The sequence below is a fragment of the Hibiscus syriacus genome, unplaced genomic scaffold, assembly GCF_006381635.1.
Source record: "Hibiscus syriacus cultivar Baekdansim isolate YM2019G1 unplaced genomic scaffold, ASM638163v2 tig00006396_pilon, whole genome shotgun sequence".
Classification (NCBI taxonomy): domain Eukaryota; kingdom Viridiplantae; phylum Streptophyta; class Magnoliopsida; order Malvales; family Malvaceae; genus Hibiscus; species Hibiscus syriacus.
In genome coordinates, this window is record NW_024062095.1 from 56,542 (window position 1) to 75,931 (window position 19,390).

The following is a 19,390-nucleotide window of genomic DNA, read 5'->3' on the forward strand; positions in this document are numbered from 1 at the left end:
ATTAAAATCATCTACTTCTGCACTTTTCCAAACTTTAATTTAATTTGACAGATTTTAACACTTGTACTTCTCAAACTTCTGAAATTTCAATCTCTAACTCTAATAATAAACAAATAAAGCCAAAAACTAAATATACAACTTCCGCATATAATATAAAGACTAATAGCAAAATTTAATTTCACATATTCCATACCGATTGTATGAATCAAGATAAATCACAAAATTTTAAAAACTAGATCCACAATTCAGGTATAATACAAGGAGTCATTTATTAATTTAACCCGTTTTGAAAGCTTCAATCTAATCATTCAATTTGATCTTATCCGGGTTGAGAAATAAGAAACCCGAAAGCATAACGAGCTCTCTAACTAATATCAAAATTTGAAATGGAGAAAAATATGCCTATAAACCATTTCATCTGCCCGCCATGATATGTATCTGTTCATCTACAAAACCCCAACCATCATGGATATTTATACAGTAGAGCACGTACGTACATGTACAAACGTATTTAAGAATGCAGTAAGTTATGCATGACAACAACATAAGCATTCATGTAGATGGGATGGTGATGTTTTTGCATCCGTGTCTAAGATAGTGTGCGCATGTGTGTGTAAGAGAGAGAGGTTAACTTCAAGGCATTAAAAGATTGATAAACAAAGGAATAACTACATGTAATACTTGAGATATTATACCTGATCAATTGGTATAACTGAAACAATTATCTCTATATATACAACAAAGCCTCTGAACCGCACCTCTGGGTACACGGCCCAGACGAGATGGGGAATTCAATGACGGTAAATCTGCAATGCCGAAATACATGGCTTACATCAGCACATCATGACATTCTTTCACAAGGATTCCAGCATACCCACTCCAACATGTGAAAAAACAAAATCCCCCCTCCACTATCAAACATGGGACAGGCAAAGACCAATGTGCACAACAAATAACACATTATATTTACCTTTTGTGAGGGGCCTTGCGAATCTTAAAAGGCCGACTTTAAAATAACCTAATATCAGCCGTCATCATCCACAGCGCCAATATGACAGGTCTATCCGTCTTACTCTTACAGCACCCTTTAGCCAACTTAAGGCTCGAAGATTAGCATGGTCACTGCTGCCAATGGCCGCAGTGCTACTTGATGGACCTGATCCTGCTCCATCTTCCAAAAATGTCCATGGGTCAATTTCCATATCATTCTCCTGCGGTAATGGCATTGACTTGGATTTTCCTGGCATGTTATTTGCATTTCGTGCCAATGCAAACTGTCTCTGAGGCGCATTCGTAGTTCCAGTGGAAGATCCAGGAATAGAGATGCTGGGTTGAAGCGAACTAAGAGCACCAATAGGAACAAAAGGTGAGTGGCAGGAGATCGTACTGCGAAGAGAAGGAAATAATATTGGCATTGCCGTTTGAATTCGCCATCTAATCATCTCAGGCAATTGCATAGAATCTAATTCGTTCTGCATCCATAGGAAAAGATGGTAACACTTTTGAGAGGCAAAACCAACTGAAAATAAACCAACAGACATTCGGTAAATTTAAGTCTATGAGGATGCACGTCTCATTAACAAACACCTCATAACCACATATCTGCACATTACTTTCTTTACCTCCAGAACTCTCAAAAGCCCAAATAATAATAATTATTTTTTAACAAAGCGAGCAGCAATAGATTCAATCAGCAAAATGATAAAAGATCAGACCTGCAAACCCTCCACTGAGTCGCGGTCAAACCCAGAAAAATCCTTGGCATCCTTCAACTTTAGCCAACTTGGTCTGCAACTGCTTAACAACCCATGCAGAACTAACAATAAGCTGTCAAAAAGACCATCTCCAGGCATTTCTGAGGATACAACAGATGGCATCAGTTCCCCATCCTCATATCCACGCAGTCGAAGTATTACAGAGGCAAGCATATACCTCATGTTTCGTGCTGATGGTTCCCTGGAAAATAGAACAAAACTTGGTAACTAGTTTATCAAATACTTGTAATAAGACAATAAAGATTTCATGACAATGTTGCACCTGGACTACTCAACAACCATTAATATCAATAAGGATGAAAAAAATTGCTACCAGAAGATGGCCAAGTCAATGAATTCCCAAAAATAGTATAAACAATGCAAAAGGATCTCTTTTAATAGATTTTTCAGTTTAAGAATTTTATGAATTAGAGATTAAAAAACAATTTCAGCATTCAAAGAGTGACAAGTCACTGAAATAAAAAGTTCTTACCCTGAAAAGCTAAGGCATGCAATGATGAAGTAATTTAAAAATGAGTAGGTATTATGGATAGATAACACAGTTAAAGCTAACTACTGAGATCGCTTTCAACAGAATAAATGAAATCAGCAAGGCTTAAGCCTAGGTTGAGGTAAGATTAACACAAGTAACCATGGGGATTTTGTAAAGAAAATAAGCAAGCCAGTATCTATTCCATTCCAGCAGAAAGATGCACGGACTACTAGATAACCACCACAAGACATTAACAAACAAGCTGGCAGAACCCCATGAAAACAATACATAGCAACAAGAAAATATGCTTGGAAAACCAAAAAAAAGTCTCACAAAGCAGTAGGCATAGAAACTGATCATGTTTATTTAAAGTGGAATAAAATGAAACAAAAGGGGAAATAATTCATATTATTTACCCTTCTGCACATATTATAGGCAGCAGTCTCACAATAAACTGCAACCTCAACGACAGAGAAGCTTGCAAAGCTGCAGGAGAAGGAGGTGCAGACTCCACAGGTGCCAGTGCTCGTCTAGCCAACCCAGGACTACCATCTCTTGTACCTTTGCGATTATTAATTTTATTACTAGAGCCTTCGATTCCAGAAGCAGCAGCACCAGTCTGCTTGCTTACACCACGAGTAACAGAGTTTATCTGTTGCTCAATTGTGTTAAACTGCTTTATCAAATCACTTGCAAATATATTATATGAGTCAGCAGAGCTTTGGTTTATGCAGGAAAGAACCAACTCAATAAAAGCCTTCTCCGTTACATGCTGCTGGCTGATACTGGAACCTTCAACATCCACTTGAGTGGACCCTTTTAGGCACCTCTTTGTCTCCATACCCTCCTCAATGACTTCACCTTCCTCAAGAGAGGTGAGGCTTCCAAAACTGTTTCTTTGTAGAAAGGTTTTTAGTTTCAGCAATATTACTGAGTCATTGCCTGACAGTTTTCCGCCCCAAAAGAACATCTGGGCCTCCTAGGAACCATTTAGCCTGCATCAACATTGAATCCTCCAATGATCTCCCAAAAAGATTAATCACCTCTGAGAAAAGGGGAGCAGGATCAGGTCTGACCAACAATCTAGTAAGGATAATCTCAATGAAAACTTTTTCACTCTCAGAAGGTGAGGCTCTTTCAGAATTAGGTGAGGAAGAGCGAATAGCATTCACCAAGGACATGTCATGGCTCTCCATCTTATCAATAAGCGCTTGTTCATTTAAAAGAAGCCTTAACTCAACCCACTGCCAATGAAATTTAGCAGGCTGCAGAGTGTCCAATGCACGAACAAGTTTATCCAAAAGCTTAGATCCAGTCTCTGCGCACAGAGCTTTAGATTCACAATGTCCAGAAACCCTATTCCCATCATCCTGTGCAAATGCAGAAGGCATTTTACAATCAATTATTGCATTTAGAAAGAGCCTTGCACGAAGGGGGACAAAGGCCTTGGATTTCAAATGCATGTCCAAACCATTCAACTCTAGCAAGGCTGCAAACTCAGCATCAGTAGTATCTCCAGCTACAATATCGAAAAGGTATGTGTTTTATGGCATCTCCAATGGCCATTGTTAAAGACTGATACAATTGATGTATATCTTCACGACTTGCAACGTTACTATTCAAATTGAATCGCTTCCATATCACAAATGCAAATATTGCATAAGCTGGTGGAAACACCAAATTAATCGGGAGCAATCTCTGCATCCTTGAAAGAGCTAAAACATACTGTTCACCCAAGAGTTCCAAAACTAGTCCATCACAAACAGTTCTGCAGTTCCCAACAAATAGCCGAAACCAGTGCACATATACTTCAACTGAGTTGTCCACCTTAAAAGCCCCAACATGTCGAGCATTACCATTAGAACTGGTTTTTGTGCTCCTAAGAAATTGAACAACATCCAAACCTTCCTTTAATCTTAAGACAGTTACCGTTCTCTCCAAGCTAATAACTCCATGAATAATAGCTCCAATGACAAGGGCAGAAATAGCAGCTGCCATTTTGGTAGTTCTCCCAAAAGTTGCTTTGGCAGAACCTGGGGAATTGTCACTAGATATGCTTGGATTAGAATCATGAGAATCAGGAGCTAACTGAAACTGACCACGAGAAGACTTTGCAGGAGCAAATGCTCCTGCTAAAGCAGAAGAAGCTTCTGTTGCAAGAGCTATCTCAAATGCTTGGCTTTTGCGCTCTCCAAGTGCTTCCTTCAGCAGGCATAGACATATTAAATGAATGTGCACTATGCGCTTAGCAAAATTCAAGGAATTCATAGGTGGCTGATAATTTGAATAATTGCTGATAATTTGAATAATTGCTACCGCCAGTAAAATCAGGTATATTTGCTAGTGTGGGCCCAACATTGCTAACAATGGCAGAAACAGCAGATGACACCAAACCTGGGTCCCCTTCTTGGAAAGCACCACCAGTCTGCCTAAAACAGTCCATTAGTCCCATTATGATCTGTTGAGCTACTTGATAATCATCATCTCCTTTTTCAGTGGCAGGGCTTCTCGGTGCATTGGCTGCAAAATGTTTTCTCTCTTTTCCTAAGATATAGCGCAAGACATCATCAATATGACGCTGAACCATATCTTTCATGCTTATACCCACTCTAGATAACCGCCCAACAGTTATCCTCTGACAGCAATAATCATCAGGATCTTCAGTCCCTGACGAAACTCCAAGTGGAAATCCAAATTCTCCCTCTGTTCGTCCAGATTCAAGTTCAGACAAAAGTCTTTTATCGCAAGTTCCCTTGAAATTCTTCTCCCATTCAATTACACTGGCAATGTTGCCATACCTCTTCAACAAATAACGAAAAAAACTAGGGTTCCGGAACCTGTAATTCTTCTATTAGTGGCCATAAAAGCTGAAGCATGACGCATTGTAGCAGACAGAGCTTCAGGCACAAGATCTGCGGCAATAAGTATGTTCTCATACCTGAACAAAATTCCTAATTAAGCATGTAAGACAAAAATATGCAGGTCATGAAACATAGACAGTAATGACAATGTTTAGCCATGATGAGTGCAGTGGCTCAATAGTCCAATATTGAGTTACTTTCAGGGAAGAGAAATAAGTATTCAGTTCCAACCAGACACCCAAAAATGCATCATTAAACTGTTTCATGGATTCTAATACACATTCACAGACAAACTCAGAATAGTTTTGCTTTTAAAAAATGGGGAGAAAAGAGGGAAAGGAGGCTAAAATTACTGTTAAAGATCAAGAAACAGTAAGCACATCAAACCATACTGCAACCTGATGGACACCAACAAATAAACAACCCAGAGAAGCGCAAATTTGATAGCCAGGTATGATTTGCATGAAAATTTTAATCAAAATAAGAGAATGATTTCACCTTCGGAGAGATGATAAAAGATATGCCTCTCCCACTTCACAAGTGTGGTTTTCCACATTCCCGAGCACTGCTAGAATGTTCCTCCCACCATGAACGGTAGGACTGGGATTACTAATAGTTTTAGGCAGCAACCAAAGGAGAAACTTGACAGCTGAAACTTTTTTTTTTTTGATAGAAGTTGGAGGTCTCATTAAAAACTCCCTTCGTATTCTTCCACATACTTAGAAGTATGTTGAAGAACAAGGAAGGGAGAAAAGAGTGCCTCATATTTTATTAAATAAATTATTAAGTACATGAGGTAACACCAAACCCACATGCGGGAATAAACACCAATACAACCCATATCACCTAGAAATCTTACATCGTCAACCAAAAAGCCCCTAAATCACCTCAAGATGTAAGATAACATAACAAAAAAACCAACAATTACAACCAAAAACTTAAAAACGCCTCTGAATACAGCAGGCGAACAATCACAACCCAATTGGAGGATCAAGTTCTAAAGAAATATCGCAATCTTCAGGAACCCAAGAATTAGGTTTGAAGGAAGGATCAACTTCATGCACCAAGATTTTGAATAAATGATCCCCGACCTTCAACTCCAACAACTCATTAATTCTCACTTGAGCATTTGTGAGTATTTGGATTTTAGCCCGATCAAAAGACGAAGGGAACTCACAACTGTTATCGATTGCTATTAACTTGCCCCACTTAGTAGCTATGTTTTTGAAAGTATCCCAATTCCAAGCGTGAAAAGGAATACCTTCGCAAACTAGCCAAACGCGCCGGCTCTCCACCACAAGGCTCTCAGACCAAGTTTCCACTCTGGAAAACCATTCTGCAAGAGTTTCTAACTTTTCATCCTTCACGCATCTCAACGAATTAGAATCTTCAAAAACCATTAGAACTACGTTTCCAGCAGCTCTCATAAGCGTGAAACCCGCTAGTCCTTTGGCTTGTATTTGGTTAGCAAGATTACCAATCTTGATAAAGTTCTTGCACCACCCCACAAGACAGTTAGACAACACATGAAGTTTATCTGCGTCCACAACACCCTCAACTTCACAGTGTTTAATCGTCGGAAAAACTTCCAGCCCCGACTTACTATGAACAACTTTCGAGGACTTTCGCCAGTAAGACTGTCGGGGTTTATGTTTAGCCAAAGAGACTCTAATTTTGTTGCCGTAAATATGATAACCATTCATCTTAGAAATCGATGTCCTTGCTTCTTCAATTGTAGCAAAGCGAATAAACCCAAAACGAACCCCATTCGAGTTTCTTTTTTTGGGAATGAAGGCATCAATAACTTGACCATGTGAGCCAAATATGGATCCAAGTTTCTTCCAATGGATCTTCTCTGGAAGGTTTTCGATAAAAATCGTGTAACAATCCTTTCTGGACCCAGTACGAAAATCTGGTTGGCCTTCTTTCGATCGATTATAAAACCCATTTCTTCTTCTTCCCACCACTTCGGAAAATTTTGCATCGGAATACCCTTTCGAATAGATCTCCTTGGCACCACCATGATCAACATTAGCGACTGGAAGCGTTGGTGTTGCGTGAACAAAAGACAGCTTTCCGTTGCTATGTTTCGCTTCTTGTGAGCATTTCTTCAAAGGACTGGATGATAGTGGACTTTCACCCGACCTCGCCGAAAATGATCCCGAATTTTGTTGATTTTGGGTTGAAGGAGAGTGTCTGTAAGTGGTGCCGTCGGACTCAACTATCCAACCCGCCTCACGTGCCAAGGCTGCCAAAACATCGTTCTTAGCAGCATTCGGTGGAATAGAGAAGTTACCAAACTGTCTCAATCCGGCCAACAAGCGTCTGGTAAAAACTCTTCTTTGCGGTTTCCGTAACCTTGTCCTCTCCTTTTCATTCTCAATTTTACGATTGTCCTTACCGGAGTAAGATGAAGAGGCTGCACCAGCGGATCCAGATTTCTTGAGAAGACTGCCTCGTGGAACTGCATTTTCCTTCATTTTTAAATCATTAACCCGCTTATTCAACTCTGCCACTAATGCTTTAAGAGCCTTCACTTTTGCTTCTAATTCCTTGGCAGACTCCAGGGGGAAATCACCAGCTGCAACACGGCAGTCTGGTTCAAGCGGGAGATGAGAACTCCTAGTCGATGAAGGAGGAACAATAGGAGGCCTCACGGAGGAAGCAGCCACCGCACCAGCTGAGTCAAACCCTCGAAGTTGGCTGGGTTGAGACGTGGGTTGGGGTTCCATGGTGAATACTCAGCTGTACACCACTGCTCGACACAAGAGAAGACGGGATTAGGTCACGTTTAGGCACTGCGCTGGGTTGAGTGGCGGAGGCGAACTCGGACGGCTGGAGGGTTCGAAAATCTACAGAGGACGAGTGTAGATCTGCGACTAAAGACAGCGTATTTCGCAAATGCAAGTCCGGATCTGTATTCACCGTGAGCAGACGACCATCCTAGGAAAAAGCGGCGTCAAACGGTGGTCAGAGTGTGGCGGCGGACGGCTGACGGCGGCGGCAGACGGCGGGCGGCGGCAGCGGCCAGCGGGCAACAGACGAATGAGACAACACTTTTAAATTTAAAAACACCTGGGCCCTAGAGAGAAGCGGGAACTTCTCTCACTACACTTTTTAGAGAAGAAGATTGTCACTTCTCTCACAAGAAACATCCAGTAGATACAATATGGACGATAGCTCATCCTCACCAAGCTTCCACCTTAAAGAACTGTTCTCATCATCTGCAACAAACGGCCGGCCATACTGGCCAACCTTGGCGACAGATTTCTCAGACTCTTCAACAAGCTGCCTAACTACAGATAGCAACCAAGAAGTGACAATCCTCTTCTCTACAAAGTGAAGCTTCTTTAAACCCTTTGCAACTGAAATAATATTTCCATGATGGGTTGTTCCGGCCCCATCATCTGGATTCAAATTTTCCACCTCAGTTCTATGATGTGGACAGGTTATTTTGTTATCACATACGTGACTTGTCGATGCTCCCTGGCTATCTTCAATTCTAGCAGCAGCTAACTGAGAAAGAGATTGAGTTTTACGGACAGGTTTTTGCCTAACACGAGACACTTGCTTTGTTGACTTAAGCAGAGGGTCAACTTTGGAAGACTCCAAGATGTTGGGCCCCTTTCTCACCCACCAAGTATCTTCATCATCTGATGGAATTGGTGAAGATACTAGAAGACATGAACTCTTATCCTCGCTAAGTTTATGTCTTTTTACCCTTTTACAGCCTTCACACCCAGGAGCACCTTCAAATAAATCCATCTTGTTGTATGTTGACTCGATAGATCTTTTGATACTCCCTTGAGACTCATCCACTCCACTATCTGCAGAAGTAAAAGATGAACTGGGAAATTGCAGCAAAACTGAGATGGAAGCCTTCAGTTCTTCAAGGTTCACTTCTCTCCTGGAAGTTTTTGAGGCCTGAACAGTTTTCCTCTGATCACATGAAACTTGGGAAGCAACATCACTTCCTGAGGTTGAATGGTAGTTTTGCTTTTTAGCTGGTACATGAGAATTGCTTGTACTGTTATACGAATCAAAAAGTAGTTCATGAAGAACAAGACGGCACTCATTTGTGTAAATATTTACAGCCTCAAGCAGTTCTGAGCCCTCAGCAATTCTTGCTTCTTCCAAAGCATCAACCATAAACTGCCCTGGTAGCTGCTTCAAGATTAGTTGGTGTCTCTTCCTTCTGTTCAGGTCAGCCATAGGTCCATTTGTATCAATCATTCCACGAACTATCAGCTGCCTTGCATATGCCTGAGGATAAAAAATTCCAGAGCGTATGAGTTCCAACACAAAAAGCTGAAGACGCTTGCTACCTTCTCCTTTATGTCCATCATGCTGATCAATCCAGCACACAATAATATCATGCAGAGGACCTGGACTGTTAAATATATCAGAAGAGTTACTTCTTCTACCATTCACATCTTTTCCATTGCTTTTAGCTTCATGTGTATTTCCCAACAAACCCTTGATGGAATAGCTATTCTGCTGACTGGTATTCTTTCTTAATGCCCTTCCCTTCTTGTGCTGTTTCTGCAGCTCTTTCATCTTCAGCTTCAAAGTTGAATTGCAAGAAATTTTTGTGAAAAATCTTTCCTACCAGTGAACTTCATGTCACAGGGTGGAGAAGTCCGGAAATCTCTGTAATCACAAGTTGCCCACTCACAAAGGAAAAAAACTGAGCAAATCAATGACAAATTCACAGTCTGAAGCCATTTTAGAGATGATCTTAAGCATGGACTGACTGCTGCTACCCAACCTTCGCCAACAGCTCCATCATAAAGATCATTGAAGGTCTGTTTATAAGCATCTATCAGATCTCCTTGCAAAAAGGCTTCATCCAGGGTCTGCACAGCTTTTGCTACACTTTGGCTAGGATATCCTGGACTTGCGCCTTTAGCAAGATTATCGGCACGTTTCCGGATGGTGGAAACAACATGATTAAATGACAAGGATTTGTATTGAGAGTCAAGCCCTTTACCTCTGACAACATATACATCTGCCGAATATTTTTTTATTTTCTCAGCATCGTCTGAGGACTTGGATAAAAAACCATCACTCGATGAATGTGACAGCAGACAAGTTGGTAAGGGAAAGCAATCCAAAGCAACAAATGTATCCGGTGCAGCCTGTATTAAATAGCAAAGCATCTCAACCAATGCAGTTATTGTGTAGGCTCTCCGGGAGTTATCAACCAAATCAGATCCACCTGGAGAAGGCTCGCGGATGAAGCGAATAGCTACACCCACAAGATTGCGAACATATGTCTGACATAAAAATAAAATGATGGTTTCCAGAACTCCATAAATGATAGGCAATAGCAACTGCAGAATCTCGAGCAATTCCTTTTCCTGGAAAAGCACCAATAAATAATCAGAAACCAGAAAATGCTCATAAGCTCATAAATTATTTTCCATATGAACAAACCTCCCAGCACAGTGGAAAAATTATAAGCAATGAGGATTGAATACAACAAATACAATACCTGCAGTTGATTCAGAACCCAATCAATGATAAGTGAAGGATGAACCAATCCTTCTGCATTATGCCACTGCAAGAGTCGCACTACATACAACCACTTAAAGTGAAGGGTCGGTTCACCACCTTTAGTAATTGCTGGTGCCAGATCACTCCTATGGTGCAAAGACCCAGTATAAACCATTTGCGGCAATCGATCTCTACCATGTTGAGCAGAATGAGAATTATTTCGTGAAAAAAAAATCGTCCAAAAGATACTGCAAGTAATCCATAACATCTTTTGTCCAGAGCTCCGTGCGCAATAATTGAGATTTATCAGGTGCTCCAGAAGAAATTGCAGCACCAGGAAGAACCTGCAAAAGATGATCGTTAACCTGCTGCCTACCAATATCATGAGTAACAGTTGGCTATTACAGAATGCATGACAGGATGGTACGAATAAATTAAGACTATTGTACCTGATTAAGATATGTTACTTTGATAAACCAAGTTGCTCTCAACAATGGAACATTATTCCTGATAAGAACCTCTATTAGTTTTCTCTTCTTATACCCTTGAGGAACTTGATCAGCCAAAGAACACAAAGGTTTGTGTTGCAGTGATAAGCCCTGACAAAACATAACATAACAAATCATTGAGTTCATACATAAAGTAAGCGTTAGACTTTCACCAAGTTCAATGAAGTAAAAAAAAATTAAAACGAGAGAGTTATGTACAACCAACTTGGGGACCATGAACTTACCTCAATCCATTTTTTCTTGAAATCTTCATTGCATGGCCTTTGTTCAGGGAAAACCACTGGTTTACTCAACAGTAAACCAGAAAGAGGAACACCATAAACCTGGCCAGCCTGGTAAGACCAAAATATAGGTCTTTAGAAAGGATGCAAAAGAGAGGGGGTGGGGACAAAATAAACAAACAAGTACGTAAACAAGAAACAAGTAAAAAGAAGCAGACAGGTTGATAAATCTGAAAAGAACACATGTATCACCTTCCTCTTTTGAGCATGTGATTCATTGATAGCCCTTAGACACTTTCTGATTGCCTGGAGATAAGAGGAGGGTATTAAAAAGTTAAAGAACTGACAATTACATTACATAGGAGAATCTTTCTGAGTCGATAAATTAATTATGCATGCGTAGAAAGGTCTTCTTGATGACCACAGCATCCCCAATAAAGTGACTTACATCTCTGCATTTCAGAACCTGAACCTGAGTCAATGAAATCTCTTTCGAATCCTGAAAAGATAGCAGTACCATGTTAAACAACAAATAGGATGGTAATAAAAGAAGCTGACAAGAAATAGTTAACTTCTTGGAATTATCTTAAAACTTTTCAGATTTGAAATTCGTAGTTCATACAGCTTTAAGAGATTGCTAAGTTGTTATTAAAGCATGAAGTCAAAACAGCCTTCACACAGATACTATCGGATTTCAATCTCAGATAAGCACGGATGTTAAAAATAATCAAACACCATCATCAGGAAGAAGAAAGTAATGTTTGACAAAGACTGCAACAACAAAATGAGAATCCTGTGCAAGGAGATATTAGCTCCCAAACCATAAGAAAATTTTGCACACTAGAAAAAAATGGTTTCACCCAATTCCTATCAAGTAAAAGAGATTAATATGGAATATACACTTGAACTTCAATTAAGAATATCAAATAAAGAAAAAAAACATTATCCAAGCTTTTCATGTTTACAGAGACCCAATTACAATCATTTTACTCTGGCTCAAAAACAGTAAGTATGGTTACCACAGCACTAAGTTTTTTTTATAGAAGTAGGATGCCTCATTAAAAACCTCCCTCTTAGTTGGCTCTTGTGAAGAGGCAACTAGCTGAAGGAGGAAAAGAGTACCTCAGTTTATATATAATTCAATAATTACATATGAGTACACCTTACACTTTAAACAACCAAAAATAATAAACCCAAACAGTACATGAATAAAACTTAAAACATTCATCCAATCCCCTCCTTAGCTAATTTATTTGCCTCCCAATTACAGCTCCTAGGAATCAGTCTAACAATAATCTCTCTAGCAGAAACTAATGCCCCAATTTCCCCAACCAAAGAACTGAAAAACGTAGGGGAAGAAAACGGCACCAAAATCCAGTTAACTGCAGATTTGCAATCAATCTCTATGATCAGTCTTCCCTTCAATGCCCAGTAAGATGAAAGAAAAAAATCAATGCCTTTTTTAATTGCTTTCAACTCAGCCAAAGGAGGAGGACTTGGACCAACACCGTTAGAGAAAGTGGCTAAAGTAGTGCAATTAGAATCTTTCAAAATTCCTCCGATTCCACCCTGCAGCCCATCACTTCTTACCGCCCCATCCACATTGAATTTAAAAAAATCAGCTGGAGGAGGAAGCCAACAGTGGACCTTCTTTATCTTAAACGATTGTTTAGGAATCCTGTCTGCAAGTGAGGGATCACCAACAAGTAAATCCAACTGAATAAGAACATGAGGGAACTTAGCTAAAAACCATTTAGCCAGCCTAAATATGGAAATGAAGAATAGAGAAGAACTGTCGAGTTTCCAATTTTCAAACACCACCGAATTCCTAGCCTTCCATAATGACCACAAAACAACTCCCGGGATAAACTTCCAAATTGAAGAATAAGCCCTTAGGTAAGACCAAGAACTAAGCAGGGAAGAGGGGTCTTGAGGCAGAACTGAAGAGATATCCCATAACCTTGGGAATCTATTCCACAGCTCCCCTGCAACAGAGCATTTAATGAAAAGGTGTTGAATGGATTCTTCATGCTTATGACATAAAGGGCAAAGAACATCTTCCAAGGGAACAAACTTTTCTTCAACTCCACTCTAACTGCCAGTTTTTTATGAGAGATCTGCCAAAGAAAGGTTTCGACTCTAGGAGGAGCCAAACCTGACCACACCCACTTGTTCCAATCGAAATTACCTCCAGATCTACATGATAGAGTCAGCCTACAAGACTTAGCCGAGAACAAACCATCACCCTTCCCTGACCATGCAAGAAAGTCAACCACTGAATCGGACAAAACTATATTATCAAGTAAAGACATTAAAGCAACCCAATGATTCAATTCCTAGTCGCATAAATTCCTCCTAGACTGAATGATCCAAACCCAACCATTATTTTCGAAGCAACCAAAATTAGCCACTTTACCCCATTTACCACGGCACTAAGTTCAAAGTGTACATATATAAAGATATGTGACCGCAATTCATATGGATTGGTAAAGTAAACATAGTTTACAACACTTGCATGCATAACAAAATCCACACAGTTGTTGCAGCAAAAAAATAAAAGGTAGTGAATGCTAATCAATCATAAAACTATACCTCCAGTCCATCAATAGTCTCCTTATATCCATGTATTGTGTATCTTATGTAATTCTGGTTTATCAATATATTGAGGTGCTCTTTTCCTCCCTCAATTAGTTTACATCAAATGTAAACTATGAGGGAGGTTCCTAAGGAGTCCTCCTATTCCTATCAAAAAAAAAAAAAAGGGGGGGCGAGTCTGAAAACAGATACAAATTAGTAGTACGCAAGATGTCCAATAACTTAAGAAGAGAACTTTAACCCTATCTTTGAATTGGGCTAAAACAAAGTAAATGAAAGTAAGCAGTTTTCTCTTGTTTGGATAATTTTTTTTATTAAGCAGGGGAAAGTGAAAGGAGTTGAATATCCCTTACTTCCCCTTGAAACCCTTCATTTTTATTAATCCCAATTAGGGGGAAAAGATGTGGAAAGTAAAGTAAATTCTTTTAAGATATTATATACTTTTTCTATCTTTTTAATCTCCTACATAATTGATTTTATAAAAAAAATATAATTGAAAAAAGCCATTATGATGAACAATTTTCTTTCCATTCTGTTGTTTAACCAAACAAAGGTTGTGAGAGTTCCTTTCATTTTCCTTATTAACTTTAACTATTCATACAAAATACACAAGTATCATCTCCTTTACTTAACCTTCCTTTCTTTCCTTAACTTTTATTTTTTCCCTTTATAATTATTTACCCAAGCATAGTGTAAGAATCAAACCAATGGGACCATAAACTTAGTCAGATTCCAACCCATAATATAAAGCAATAAAAAGTAACATAAAACCTAGAAAGATGACTTAAGAACCATATCAGTGGGACAATCAACTGTATCGGTTTTGCAATACACATTTACAAAGCAATTATAAGCAACATATAACCTTATTCTGAGGAATTACAAAATCAATCTGCATAAATACAATTAACACAACAATTCAGTTCCATTGCATAAATCACCTGGAATTCAGAGATTCCTTGTCACACTTCAACTTGTAGGGAGCTAACTGAGAATGCCGCCTACAAAACTAAAACATAAAATAAGGAAAATGGGGAGGAAAAATGTGTACTTAAATTCATACAAAGAAAAAATCCCAAAAATATAATCAGACACGAATTTTGGAATCAGAAAATGAATTCAATTCAAGAAAACAAGTATTTGTGAACAGAACATAAAACAACAAGGTACTTTTATACCTAGAATTCAATGAGATGTTGGATGGTAGTGAAGATGAGTCAGCCCGGGAAGTATCCCTAGCTGTAGCTCCTCCTATACTGTTATTAACTGCACTAGTGCAGCCGGCAGCATGATATCTTTTCATTTCTCCCAACTATCAGCGGCATACTCCTTCCAGCATCAAATCCTAATAAAAAAATGTCAAAGTAAAATGGCAGCGTGTAAACAAGAGAAAAAAGGAAATGGAAATCAGAACCACCATAGAAGGCGTAAGTAAAGTGGCATTGAAAATAAAATTGAGAAAGACTAGATTCAATGAGTGTGCCACCTCAAACACGAGACGCACACATCACTCTGACCTGCCATGAAATTGAAAGAGCATCACATCTAGAAGGAAATTTCATTTGTGTTTATAGAGAGAGACAAAGAAAAGCAAAGCACCTATCGATGAAAGAAATCACAATTTTAATCACTAAAGCAGTTTTTTGAAACTAAGCATGAATAATTTAAAAAAAAATAACACCCTCGGTCAAACTTAAGTCAGAGTGCCAATGGTAAGAAGCAACATCGGGAAATTATAAAAATAAAAAAACACCAGAGCACCGACCCTCAAAAAGGAAAAAAGAAATAAAATGGGATGTATAATTCAAATTTCAGAGATTCTGAGTGATATAGTTGTGAACATTTCTTCCGTTGAATGCTTAAAAAAATGACCTAACAGTGTAACTCAGTGACCAATTAACAAGTAGTACATAAGTTGAACCACAGACCATGACAATTGATAACTAAGGAAATAGTAATTTCTAGATCTTACTCACGTGAATAAAACAATTTAGCCGCAAAAACCTAAACATCATATGTTTAAACTTGATAGCTTTGTTCTACGAAGAACAGATCCAATAAATTCACAACCATATTTCACACCATTAGTTTAGACAATATAAGAATTATCTTTAAGTCACACAAACATAATTCCAATCAAAGCTTGAAAACTCTTAGCATGTTCCAATAATCATTTAAATTTTAAACTTAAGGTAAAATAAATCAACTCCAGCAGCTTGAAATGCTGACCAGTAAGGCAAACTCGAAAGCCGCATAGCAAAACAACAGCATTAAGCAACCAAAAGGCTTTGATCTATTAAATAAACCAAGAGGAACAACCAATACGTGTTAACATTCAAAATGCTTCCTTCCCCAGGTGACTCAATCCAGTTTACCATCAAATCATACAAAAAATAACTAAAATCTTCCAGTTTTGATTCAGCAGTGAACCAAATCTACTGCATCAAGCAGACCCCCAACATTGAACTAAACGCAAGAAACGTTCTTTACTTGCTAAAAATCTAAAATTAGAAGCCAAATGTTCAGTCTAAGACTACGGGAAACACAAACTCGAATAGCACGATACGAGAACTAGGGTTTATGCGAGCTGAAAAAAGATTGGCCCTATCTATCTTTTCGCAGATTGTTGAAACTAGGGTTTTCATGGCAAATTCGTAAAATAATGTAAATGAGACAAAAGATTAAACGAGGAACAAGAAGCGTACAAGGAAGATTTATATTGCACGCAAAGAAATGAAGCCTACCTCTGGTTAAAAAAATAGGGGTTTCAAAGCAGAAAAGGTGGTGAAATCTAGAGAGAGAAAGGAAAGGGAAACAATAAAAAGAGGGAATAGAGAGAGGAATTCGAAGGAGGGAAGGGTGTGGGGGGCTTTGACTATTTCTTCTTCTTATTTATTTTTAGCTTTCGATGGTCGATGTGATTACGAATTTTTATTTTAGCTTTTGGCAATTGGCCTTCTGTTTTCTTTCTTTGCTATCAAACAATTAAAAAGAGTGAGAAATCGGGGGGCTATGCGATCTACTCAAATTTAAATTTTAGAAAGAAGAAAAAACAATATTTTTTTAATTGTTTTTGTGTTCGATATCCCATTTTGTCCTCGAATCGTTTGTTATTCGTATCTACCTTCCCCGGGATGATGAGGAGATAGAAGGGGGGGCTATAATAGTAAATTAATTGTTTTAAAGTGTTGAGTAAGTGAATTTTAACTGGTCGTGGCATTGGCATATTTTCAAACTTTGGGTTTAAATAGCATGAACCAAATGCACCACATAATAGTAGAATTAACGATAGACAAATGTTTCCTTTTTCTTTTCTTTTTCATATAATCAATTATAATTATATTTACATATATTATTAAGTTTAATTAAATTTGTATCATTATTAATATAATATATAAAAATGTATGATAAAATATATCAAGTGTTTAATATTATTTAATTTTATTAATGAAAATAAATAGATTGTGTCGAATATTGACTGTTCACTCCTATTAATTTAATAGAGAGTTGTAGTCCATGCATGGACTACAAGTAATCAGTGATTCTCTTTAAGAGAATGAAGAAAAATATATAGTAGAAAAGAAAAATAGTGTATATCTAAAAAGCTGTGTAAGATAGAGACAGAGGCGAAACTATGATCCCCTGGTTTTTTTTGGGTAAATTACACATTTAGTACTTAAATTATCAGTTTTGATATATATATCTCAGTATTTAAATTTTTCATTTTTTTAAAATCATACCTAAAGTTTAATTTTTGTTATCTTTTTAGTGTGTATATAGAGAGTAATCATTGGTATCTATCGATTAATTCGGATCAAGTACTTCAGAGGTGAAAGCAATCCTCTCAACTCAATTTGATCTATTCGTAAATGCCAAAATTTGAACCCTGACCTTTTTAAGAGATCTGATGTCTCATCCTTTTAGATCAACATATTTTTTATATATATTAATGTATATTAAATTCTTAAGTTTGTCCTTAAAAAGTGTATATAATAAGTTATTAAATGTAGTTATAAATAAATATGTATACTACTTTAAATTTTAGTTATCATTTATTAAAAAGAGTTAACATTCATTTTTTATTTTTGTTTTATTTTTAAATGAATGAAAATATATTCTCTTTTATTATTTTTGATTTTAAGATACAAAATTTTTGTCCTTTTTTCTATTGGTTATTGTTTTTTTGAGTTGAGGACAACTTTTAATTTCGTTTCAGTTGAAGGTTGTAAAAAATTTTAACTAATGTATACATTTTTTAAAATGACCCCCAACAAATAATATCGAGTTCCGCCATGGATAGAGAGTTCTTTCTCAATAGTGATTAAAGAGTATTTATAATGTCCTTAGCTAACGATGCTATGCATGATCATTATAACTACTCGTCGATCAACAAGTTAAATAGAACTAATTATTATATCTTAGGTTTAATTTTTACTTAATCACATGGGACTCTTAAAAATCTAATTATGTGATTGTAATCATCTAAAAAGTATAAGACTCCAATTGAATTTGTAAATGGATATATTATTTCGTGAGTACATCTCTTAAAAAAATATGTTTGTGATATAATAAATATATAGACAGAAAAAATATCTAAATAACCTAAAAAATATATTAAAATAATATTATAACAGCGTTTACATATTTTACCACCATTGTATTTGGAAGGGCAATAAAATTGATTTTGGTGAAATTAAATAATGTAGCCGTGGAATTAAATATTATTAATATATAAAAATAGATTTCTCCTTTTTAGTATAAGATAAATAATCGTTGAATATGATTATTGTAATAATAAATCAAGAGAATACGAAAATAAAAGAGAATAAAAGATTAAGGACAATGAGACTATGAGAGTAAAGTAGATTTCTCCTTTTTTTTCCTAGTATAATGTTTCAAATATTTTGAATGTATCTCATTCTAAGATGTTACATGAAGATTAACAAATTAAATACAATACGATTAATGAGATTGATTTAAATAGTTCGTTTAGGCATGTAAATGAACTGAACGTTTAGCAAACAGTTCATGAACCGTGTGGCGGGAAGTTCGTTTATGTTCTTTTATTTATTAAATGAACAAACATGAACAAGATTTTTGCGTTCGTTTAATTAAATGAACGAACACGAACAAATGGCTTGTTCGTTCATTTACGTTCGTGAACGTTCGATTATACGTTCGTTTATGTTCGTTCGTTTATGTTCGTCCATTTATGTTCATTCATTTATGTTCGAACAGAGGGCAAGTTGAATATGTTACGAAGATTATTGAAGTTGTTTGGATTTTAAGAATATTGTTTTGTTGAACAAATTAACTTTAAGACTTTATTATGTTCATATAGTTTATTTATGATTTATGTATGTTTTTGTCGTATTCGAACAAATTAACTCTAAAGTTGTAGGTTATATTAAAGAATTTTAAGTTGTTATTCTTGTTGTTTACTTTTTTTACATTCATTTGT

The 19,390-nt window shown here is 37.2% G+C and overlaps 1 long non-coding RNA gene and 1 pseudogene across 1 annotated transcript; both read right to left on the reverse strand.

Annotated features, from left to right (window-relative positions):
* Positions 1-629: 629 nt before the first annotated feature.
* On the reverse strand, positions 630-1,012 carry LOC120200663. The gene is made up of 2 exons (XR_005523591.1): positions 971-1,012; positions 630-806 (listed from the first exon to the last, which is right to left on the reverse strand). It is a non-coding gene; the product is annotated as an uncharacterized LOC120200663 (long non-coding RNA).
* Positions 1,013-1,024: 12 nt separating this feature from the next.
* Positions 1,025-16,753, reverse strand: LOC120200666 (annotated as a pseudogene).
* Positions 16,754-19,390: the final 2,637 nt, after the last annotated feature.